The sequence below is a fragment of the Topomyia yanbarensis genome, chromosome 3 (assembly GCF_030247195.1).
Source record: "Topomyia yanbarensis strain Yona2022 chromosome 3, ASM3024719v1, whole genome shotgun sequence".
NCBI classification, from domain to species: Eukaryota; Metazoa; Arthropoda; class Insecta; order Diptera; family Culicidae; genus Topomyia; species Topomyia yanbarensis.
Genome location: NC_080672.1, coordinates 160,243,100 through 160,254,662, shown reverse-complemented (window position 1 = coordinate 160,254,662; position 11,563 = coordinate 160,243,100).

The following is an 11,563-nucleotide window of genomic DNA, read 5'->3' as shown; positions in this document are numbered from 1 at the left end:
AACACCCGGATTTGAGCTTCGCTTAGCTGAACGACTTCATCGTTCTCATTGGGGCATATAGTATTATAAATTCTTGTCACCTTACCTTTTGCCTGACCACGGCGGTGGACGAGTAGTTCAATCTGCTCCATCCTGTCGATTTTTTCCTGCAACTTCTGCTTCTTCTTTTCCTTCTTACTGACTGGAGTTGACGAAACGGTTGACTGCCCAAGTGCAGTGCCGCTTCCGGATTCGTTAGCAGAAGCTTCCAGAATATTTTTTGGCATTGCCAGAGGGACACCAGCACTTATCGGACTTTATGCCCGAACCAAACACGGATTACAGCCAAGTCTATAAACACGGTGCCTGGGGGAAGGGTGTCCTCGTGGCGGAAACTTCACTTCACTACTTTTTCAAAAATGGCGCCTATTCTATCACCACATTTTTTCACCAAAATGGCGTCTTGTCTCTAGCTCACTTTTTTCACCAATATGGCTGCGTCTATTAAATTTGTTAACTTCAACACATTTTGCACTACTAGAAGCGATGCAAACGACCCTCCTTGAGTTGTTCCACTATTTCTGCGCTTTAGTTCACTAGATCCGGTTCGTTAGGACCATGTTCAGTGCTGGACTGTAAATTCTAGAACTTGGGAAGTGGACTCTGGAACCTAGCGGACACTTGTTCGGAGGGTCGAATTGCGATTGAAACCACTTAACTTCTTTCGATGCTTCTATTTAATAACTTAAAGCATTTTTACTTTAAATATAGTAACTGGTAATATAACAACTGTTCACTTGAACGGCTCACAAAACTTTGATGATGAAACGCTTACGCACCGCCATTTTATATTGCACACACGCGCCAAAAAAATGTCCTTTCCCCTTCTACTGTTTCCGTAACGGCGACGCGTCGAGAAATTTCTCGAACAATCACAGCAAGCGAGGGGTCTGCAAATACTCATTCTCAATTTTTTCTCGGGCTGTCATTATGCAGCACGAACAACCTCTATTTCTGTTATGTTAATTGGGTGAACAATACGAATGTTTCCTGTTTGGATTTGGCAGAGGGTTGTTTTTTGCATTAATATTAGATCATTTTGTAGGTTCCGAATAGTTAGTTCGCATGAAATGGTCGAGAATATCAAGGTGATTCCTATGTAATATTGGAGCATCTGTAATCAAGGTGTGAAATAGAAATTTGTCATATTTTTTTGAATCTTTTTATTTCGTTTTTATGTCGCTTTATTTTTTTATTTGTTCTGGCTTGGGTTTTTGTGCGTATATTTGGAATTATAAAGACTTCTTTCCCTTCTTCTATGACTGGAGGATCTTCTTTGTTTAAATTTCGACTTAAAATTTGTTTTTGTGCTTTTTCCATGTTCAATCTAGCCTTAAGAAAGAGTTCTTGCGCATCTCTAATTATTTCTTCTGGGTTAACAATATTGTTTTGATTAAATAATATTTCATTCGGGGTGTATCGTGTGGATGAATGTACTGAGTTGTTGTATAGTGCTACCGATAGTTTTATAATTGATTTTGTGCCAGTGGCGGATCCAGAGGGGGGGTTTGGGGGTACGGACCCCCCCCCCCAAAATTTTTAACTTCATGAGAAATTTTAAAGTAGTTTCTATTTTAAATTCATTTTAAATTCTAAAACATTCCAAATCAGATTCGTTCACGAAGGCTGATTTTAATTAAATGAGGGTATTACATATTACGTATTGTACAATGAACATTTGAAAATCGAAATTTCGGACCCACTCCGAATTTTTTTTCTGGATCCGCTCCTGTTTTGTACCCATACCTTAAATTTCTGTTTATTAGTATTAAATATTTCAATAATTGTGGAGTGCGCTCTTTTTATTTGCCCATTAGATTCTGATGAGGCGGCGTAACGGATTTGTGATCCTAATTGACTAAGGAAATTTCTTATTTGTATTGAATGAAAGGTGGTTTCGTGGTCGTGGCATTTGGGAAAAATACGATCTCGTGATTTTTGCTTCTATTTCTGTTAAGCTGCGGTGCACAGTGGCGGCTCTTCAAACAAAAGTCGGACAAAACCTCAAATGTTACCTAATTTGGCTGAAAATCACAATTTAAGCTAATTTTGAGGTGCTGAGCTCATTCTTGATGTCAAAAGTCGTAAAATATTAAATGCATTTTTCCATACAGTGTCATTGAACCTTTCTTATAACTATGATCCCGTTTTCATGATAGATTTTCCGTTGCTGTTCACCAATGTCAACAATATCATAAAACATGAAGAGCACTACTTAAAAACCATTGTTGAACGTGTTGGTTTACTGTAGATTGTCTAACTATTTTACACAAAACACCATGTATCTCCATATCAGCAACAAAGCTTCAAAATCTCCTTAAACCTTTTTGCGCACCTAGGCGCAGAACGAGACCATGATATTCGAAAAGTAGAGGTAATTTCACATAGAATGTATACTATGTGCCCGTTCCGAAATGATTCCGAAATTTGTACAGAATACATTAATGAAAAAAGTATTTTTGATCTGACCACCTTAAACATATTTAAACTAAAAAGTCACAGTTTCAAGCAAATTTACCAAATGTATTTTACTCACTAACCAAGTCTTTTAGTTCCTCTACACAATGAAACTAGTTGTGCTAAAATCGAACCAAAATCAAAAGAGCAAGATGCATTTGAAGTGAACAGAGCAATGGTGGTTTCGGAAATGAAAATCATTAAAAAATCCGGACTTTGGTACGTTTAAACTCGTGTTAAAAATTGTGTTCTTATCCAATGATCATAAAATTTCGAATATACATCATTCAATACATGTGAAGTTTAGGAAAAATATAAAATATTAATATTTCAAAAATAAATTTTTGAGGTTTTGGCCAGCCTCCGGCCACTGTGCGGTGTGCTCTGTTATGTTCGGTCGCAATTATTTGATTTTGTCGCTCTTCGTCCTAGACGTCTTCGACCATTAAATTGGTAAACACGAAATGGCCATTCTGATTAAAATTTTCTCTATAGGATTCTTGTATCATCTGAATGATGTTTTCTGGAGCCATAAGGGCTGTCTATTTTCCGTTGTGGAAGGTTTTCAAAAGTTGTGTAACGTCTTCTTTAGTGAAACTGTTTTTAGACACTATTGTCCTATGATAATTTTGAAAAAAAGTTTCTCGGATTGTAGTATCTAGACGTGAGATTTTGAAAATGAGCTGATTTCGGTAGTAATTTATGGGGCGTTCAGAAAAATGAATGAAATAGTCAGCTGATTCGTCAGCGGAGTAAATAGTTTGGGAGTCAAAGGATTCGGGTGAGTTGTTGGCAGTGGATTCTGCGTCATCTATGTGATCTTCTTGACCTGAAAGATAAGGAATTACATAATTATTTATATCATTTACATTTGTTTCGATCGGCATTCTGCTTATCGCGTCGGCCACTACATTTGATTTTTTTCAATTTTTCCTTCGGAACTTATAATGTGTCCCAGAAATTCTGTTTGTTTTCTCAAAAAATCACATTTATCTAACTGTATTTCTAAGTTGTAGTCAGATAAACGTTTTAGAATTAATTCTAAATTTCCTAAGTGATTATTCAAGTTATATACGACAATGATTATGTCGTCTAGGTATACGTAGCATTTTGTCCCTACGTAGTCCCCCAAAATATCATTCATTGCTCTCTGAAAGGTATCAGGAGCGTTTGAGACCGAAAGGCATTCTAGTAAATTCAAAATGCCCTTTGTCTGTCGAAAAAGCTGTTTTTTCTACATGTTTCGGATCCATTGCGATCTGATAGAAGATAGTAAAGTATTCGGACTTCCCTAAGGAGTCCAAAATTTCTTCGATTTGAGGCATGGGATACCTGTCGTCGATAGTTACGTCGTTGACTTTTCCATAGTCTATTACGACTCTCACCTTTCTCTTGGCTGAGGCGTCCATTTTTTTTTTGATACGACCCATATTGGTGAAGAATAGGGACTTTTGGAAGGTCTAATAATACCGTTGTCTAGCATTTCTTGTATTTGTTCTTTAATGTCACCCTTGAAGTGGTGTGGGTAACGGTAGTTTTTTGTTAAGATAGGAGAATCGTTGGTGGTTAGAATTTTGTGTTTGGTTGCCGATGTACATGTGAGTTTTTCTCCTTTTTTCTGGATTATAGATTGGTGTTTTTTCAGAACCCGAATTAGCTCGGCTTGTTCTAATTTTGAAAGGTGGTTTGTTCTGATGATGTTACTAATATCACTTTCAGATATTGTTTTCGCATGTTTTATAGGAAAGGGGGAGAAGGTTTCAAAATTGTTAACTGCTAATTTCAATTTGGGTGTTTTTGTTTGGTTCCTTGATGAGGAGATTATATTTATCGTAGTTTTATTATTCTCTGCCCTGTAGAGTCCAGGTCGTATGAATGTATTTTTACAAAGCTTTTGGTATGATGGGACGAACCAGTCGCCGTTGTTTGTGGTTTGAATGGTTACGAAATGGTTATAAAGTTAGAGGGGTAGAATTTTGAATACGAAAATGGTTTATCTGCTATTGTAATGGTTTCGTTCTCGTAGTTTATTTTCGATTGTAATTCGTCTTCGTGTTCGTTTTTGGTGATTTCATGATTATTAGTTACTTTTTTGTTCAGTGTTAGCTTACTTCGTGTAGTCATTGTGTCCATTGGTTCTGTTGCAAGTTTTCGTAGTCCGTTTTTGCGTGACTCGAACTATAATGATTTTTATTAGGCCAAATTCATTTAAATCCATTAATTATTACTTACAATAAGTTTCCTTGCGAAATATTTCAACGGTAACAAATTGTTGCACCCTTTGGGGAGATTTTTTCCAAGTAGTCTAATTATAAGTAGGAATATGATTACATAATACATAATTGTTTCACAAATTCATCGGTCTTACTTTAACTCTATCGCTCTAGTTTCAGAGGGAAATGTATAGTTCCTATATGATTCTATATAAATGTGCCTGCCACGAAATAGTAAGGATTTGTTAGGTTAGGTCGCAACAAATTTCCTTCGCAGGACTCGGCGAGAGAAATTATTCGTTATATTATTAATATACCTGTTCAACGATATCAATAAAGCGATCACGAATAAAGCGATCACGAATAAAGCACATATGGCCTATTTTGTTCCAAACGACCTGCTCCTAGTTCGTCTAATCTAACGTGGTTTCGATTTACTTCAGTTAGTCTACTGTCTCATTACCGGAGGATCGCACAGTGACGGCGCCGCGTCGAAGTAGCTTTACACACTCAACGCATCGCTTTTCAGAAAACGAGGGGCTCGATAAAGAGTGCCCTAACACCCCGACCCGTAATGCCTATAATTGATTGGCCTTACTATCTTCCAGCACGTCCAGTAGAGCCACCTTGATTGCCGGTCTCTGTAAAGTCCCAGTTGAGGTTTTTACGTCAACCTTGCGCACTTGGCCATCCAATCCAGGATACGTTTTGGTCACACGACCACGTAGCCAACCATTCCGCACGCATTCATCGACCACGATTACTAGATCGCCAACCTGCAATGGTGTAATCCCTGAGAACCATTTAGTTCTTCTAGCTATTGTAGGAAGATACGCCTGGATCCAACGCTTCCAGAACTGGTTGAGTAAATGCTGCATCAATTTCCAGTTAGTCCTAAGAGACGTTAATTCGTGCACAGGGATTCTAGCTGGATGGTTGGCACCGCTCGAACTCATAAGTAGAAAACTGTTCGGTGTTAAAGCCTCCTGCTCGGATGTTTCCAACGGCACAAATGTCAATGGATGCGAGTTGACTATCATCTCTGCTTCTGCTAGAAGTGTAACGAATCCCTCATCATCTAGTTTATCCCGATGCGACAGCACTTTAAACGCCTCTTTAACTGAGCGCACTTTCCTCTCCCACACCCCGCCCATGTGGGGGGCGGACGGTGGGTTGAAATGCCACTCTGTTTCAATATTTGTGAACGTAGCAGCAACTTCACGATTAATGCTCTTGATCTCCTGCGCTATCTCTCTGGCAGCGCCATGAAAATTCGTTCCATTATCACTGAAAATTTGTTGGGGAACTCCTCTTCGTGCAATAAACCGACGTATGGCCATCTTGCAGGACTCAGCAGATAAGGAATGCACCACTTCTAGGTGAACAGCGCGCACACTAAGGCAGGTGAATAATGCCACCCACCGTTTGATATTGCTTCTACCCCTCTTCACCACCATCGGTCCAAAATAATCTAAGCCAGTAAAGGTAAATGGACGTACAAATGGTTGCACTCGCACTTGTGGGAGTGCTGCCATTCTTGGTTCGCTTGGCTTGGCTCGAAAAACGCGACACCACATACACTTCATGATTGCTCTGTTTACAACTGATCGGAGCTTAGGAATGTGGTATTTCTGATTCAGCTCATTCACCACAGTCTCTTTGTTGGCGTGGCCATATCGTTGATGAAAACGAAGAATCAGAAGTTCCGTCACATGGTTCTGTTTAGGTAAGATCACCGGATTTCGAAAATTGAAGCAATAGTAAGCAGCTTTTGGATCAATTCGGCTTTCCAAACGGATAACACCATCTGCATCTAGGAATGGCGACAGTCCTTTAAGAGCACTAGACTGCTCTAAACGTTTATGTTGCGGTAATGGTAAATCAGCATTTGCTCTAAGAATCGCAATTTCTTCTGGGTAAGTTTCTGCTTGGATCATCCGCCACAAACTTTTCTCCGCCGACAAATAATCTTGGTGAGTGAGCAAAACCGTTCGCGTCTTCGATTGTACTCTTTCGTTTGAACGGCAGTTGTTCAGGAAGTGTTGAAGATACGCAAGCTTCTTTAAAATATCTTCAAAACGAGAGAATTTTGAAAAATCAATGAAAGCACGATTCAAGTCTTTCCGATGTACGTGAACAGCCCGCAGCTCGTCCGTTGCTTCCTTTAATATTAGCTTACTAATTGGCCATTGTAATTCTGGTAAATACAGGAATTTAGGTCCGTAGTACCAGTCGCTTTCAGGATCAAAGCTTGGTCCACGACCCCACTTTGTTGCTTCGTCGGCAATGTTCATACGAGTCGGTACCCAGCGCCACTCGTCAATATCTGTTTCAGCAAGTATCTCTGCTACTCTAAAGGCGATGTATGGACGATACTTACATGGATCTGCTTTCAACCATGACAGAACAGTCGATGAATCAGTCCAGATGAAACGTTTTCGTATCGGTAAATTGTGGTTTTCTGCGATTGCCCTCATTAATCGTACTCCGAGCACGGCGGCGTTAAGCTCATTTCTCGGGATAGTTTGTGGTCGTAAAGGAGTAACTTTCGTTTTAGATGCTACCAACACGCATCTTGGTGATCCGCCGTCAATTATGCGGAAATATGCGACACTGCTATACGCCTTCTCACTCGCATCTACAAATACGTGTAGCTGTAACGATTCCAGACTGTCGTGTCTGTAATTAGGAAAGTAGCATCGGGGTATCCGCACGCGAGACAATTCTGGTGTCAATTTTATCCATCGCTGCCAACTTGCGAAATCTCCATCAGCAAGGGGATCATCCCAGCCAACTCCAGACCGCCACACGTCTTGGATGAGTATTTTCCCGTGAATCGTAAAGGTCGAAATAATGCCTAACGGGTCGAAAAGGCTCATAACAACCTGTAGCATTTGACGCTTGGTTGGAACGATATCTCCTGTCAACAAACGATGTAGATCTTCTCGAAATTGTGCAGTAAACATGAAGACGTCCTCATTTGGTATCCAAATCATTCCCAGGACGCGTTCAGCCACAGTCGTTTTCTCGATTGAAAATCTTTTAGCACCGTCAGATGTCTCTCCCCCGACCCGTTTGAGAATTAGTTCCGAGTTTGATTGCCAATTACGGATTTCAAACCCAGCCTCGCAATGTATGGTGCGAACATCGGCCGCAACATTAATTGCTTCCTCGATTGTGTCTCTACTGTCTAAGTAATCGTCGACGTATGTATTATCCATGATAGCCGACACTGCTTTCAGATATCGGTCAGCAAAGTCCAGTGCATTCGAATTCTTAACAAACTGCGCTGAGCACGGTGAGCACGTAGCTCCAAACGTTGCCACGTCCATGACGTAAATGTCGGGTTTGATGGAAGGGTCAGTGCGCCATAGGAACCTTTGTGATTGACGATCTTCATCTCGAATCAGTATTTGGTGGAACATTTGCCGAATGTCACCAGCTATGGCGAACTGCCTTTGACGAAACTTACTGAGAACTGATAGTAACGGTGTCATGAGATCTGGACCTTTCAGTAGCATTGAATTCAGCGAAATTCCCCCGACAGTTGCAGCGGCGTCCCATACGACCCGAACCTTGTTTGGTTTGCGAGGATTTTGAACAATTCCTAATGGTAAGTACCATACCTTTCGAGGATCTGTATCTCGTAGCTCTTGGGTGGTGATCTTATGCGCGTATCCTCGCTTTTGGTATTCAATAATTTGATCTGCAACTGTTTTTTGCAACTCTATATCTTTTCTCAACCGGCGCTCCAAACATTTCAGCCGTCGTTCAGCCATCGGATAACTGTTTGGGAATTCGATCACATCTTTTCTCCAAAGCAATCCTGTCTCAAATCTGCCCGACTCCGTTCGCTTTGTCGTCCTGTCTAGGATTTCTCGGGCGCGTTGATCTTCAGCCGACTCCAGTTTTGTGAACCCTGTGACTCCCGCATCTTCTAGGGCAAAATAATTTTTCACTAAGTCATGCAGTTCACGGTTCGCAGTACAGTTACATATATGGACCATGACTCTGTCAGACCCGTTGAGCTCGCGACGACCACCGAACACAGTCCACCCCAAACGAGTCTTTATGGCTACTGGCTCTGTATCTCGCCTGTCCCGCTTGTTTAGTGGCAGTTTTAGCCGAGCATTATCTACCCCAATCAAAATTCCCGGTACTGCCTCAATGTAGCTCTGCACAGGAAGACCTCGCAAAAATGAGAATTGTTGCGAAAGTTCAGTGTAATTCAAGCTTTGTTTGGGAAGGCCTAGATTGTCTACTGTTCTAACGTCATGCAGGGAATATTTCGGTTGATTCCCTGAAGTTCCCGAGATCATCACCTGAACTCGCTTCGAGGAGATTTCATTTCTAGTCACGTTGCTGGTCCATTGGAGACACAGTGGGCTTTCCACTCCGTCTAGTCCAAGTTCGTTCGCTAAACTATTCTCCAACAGCGTTAAATCAGACCCGTCATCAAAAAATGCGAAAGTCGAAACCGTTTTTCCATTGTTACTCAGGGTTACTGGAATAATTTTAAAGAGAGACGATGTCCGGTTATGACAATGAGTAGAGATTAGTGCTGCAGGAGGATGCATAGGAGGGGTTCCTTCCGTCGTTTCAGGTTTCACAACATGCAGTAATTTATGATGAAACTCCTTGCAATCATTTGTACCACATGGCTGCTTAGTTCTACACGGCCACTTGCCGTGCCCAGTAAGACAGCGCTTGCATAATCTGTTTCGATTTACAAATTGAAGTCGTTCGAAGGGACTGAGCTTCAGAAACGTTTCACAGTTACGAATCCTGTGATCAGTTCGTTGACACGCGTGACACGGTTTTAGATCTTTATTGCCATTCAACACTATATCATTAAAGGTTTTCTCCGGTTCTAATCTATGTTCATCTTCCGTTGAATGCGCGTTTATAAATCCATCTTTCTCCTTTTTTGAACCTCGCCGGAAATCTGTTTGACTAGAGTCTGTTGGTAAGCTTACGTGACAAGCGGCCGTTTTGATGGACGTTGCATAGTCGCTGAACGCTTTTAATGTTACTTCCGGTATGCGCTGACTATGTAGCCCCCAGTCCAATCGTAAATCGGGTGGCAGCTTTCCTACCAGCTCTATTAGCAACATTGGGTTTGACAGATGGGCGTGCAAATTGGCAGCTTCAATGTAGGTTATAAGATTTCTCACCTCCCTGCCGAAAGTGACAAGTGTTGCAAGCTTGTTGACGTTCGGTGCAGGAGCACAGCGTATTTTCGAAAGCAAACAATGAACAAGTTGTTCTGGTCGGCCGCACTCATCTCGGAGTATATTAATAATTTCCGGAATCGCTGAAGGCAAAGTGAGAATACTTAGAACTTTCTCACGAGCACTTCCGACCAAACTTTTCTGCAGCCGTGCCAGATTTTCATCAGGTTGTATTCCGCATATAGCCGTGGTTGACTCAAAGGAGCTCAAAAACATTGGCCACTCTAGAGGATCTCCGGAAAATTTAGGCAGCTCTTTGCTTACAACTTGCCGGGCAGCAAGCTGTTGTGGGCTGATCACCCCAGCTATAGACCACGTTGGATGAGGCGTGGGAAGAAATGCTGTCGTCGATTGTTGGGGTACCGGACCGTACGTTGCCGCATTTAGCGGTACTGACTGTTGCACTGTAGGGTCCACACCATCCGAAGGGCCCGTTTGCAAATGATTCCCGACAAGCTGGCGTTGAAAGTTAATTGGCCCACGGATTTCCCAGGGACGCTTATATATATTTCCTTCGGTAGCCCCTATCACGAGAGGTTTCGAGTGTTGTTGTCCTGGGTTATGTGAATGTATAGGAAATGATGTGCCTGTTGTATCTCGTTGTACCGTTGGTGGGTACATATTGACTCCATACGAAGGCCATACTGTCTTTGTTGATGGTTGCGTTACTAAATAGTGCGTCGACGGATGAGTTGTTGCTTGCATCCCAAACGAAGGGTCTGGTAATAGATGAGTGTAAATATCAGCCAATGATGATGCAGGATACTGCTCTGTCGCAGTCGATTGCAGATTTACATGAAATGATGTCCCTATTCCACCCGATGGTCTCGTTGGGGGAAGCATGGGATTCGATAATCCACAAGGAATATTTGGCGGATACGACTGCTGATACTGACCCTGGACCGGAATATGCCGATGTAGGACCGAATTAAACGGGACAGGTGGAGCCATTGATTGCTGCGGCATGATCGGACCTGCTGTTTGTTGTTGAACTGGAGCGAATGTATACACAGGCAATGGCGCGGGAGCTAGAGGTGCTTTACTTGCCAGGTTATGTTGGTTTTGAAAGATATCTCTAGGACGTGCGTTTGTGGCTGCTGACGAGGTAATTGGTGTGGACGTATTGTTGGTCGGTTGGATAACCTTCTCAAGGTTATGCTCCTGTATCCAGTTTCTGACGTCCTGCTGACTACATCGGCTATTAAAGCTTTTTTGACTGCCTCCGTCCTTTTCTGCCTCTACCTCCACTTCCAACTGATGCTTTTGTAGTAGGAACTCACGGTCCCTCTGGGCCTGCTGATCCTCGAAGGCCTTTTTTTCCTCTAGCTGTTTTAATCGAAGTTGAGCGCTTACGGTTGATCTCACTGATACAATGGAGCCGCAGAACGTTGAACAGAGATTACATCGCCAAGATCTATCGGCAACGGATCCCGTTACACCTGCGCAACTGTAGTGCCACCAAGTATTGCACTTGTCGCAGGCCACCATGTTGTCGACATGATCCGGACGGTCACAACCTTTGCAGCTGCTTGGAACTTGCTGCATCCTACCGTCGGTGGAATGCACAGTGGTATTGTCAGCTCCCGGGGCGCTCATAACTCGTTATTTTCGAGATTGTTGCAA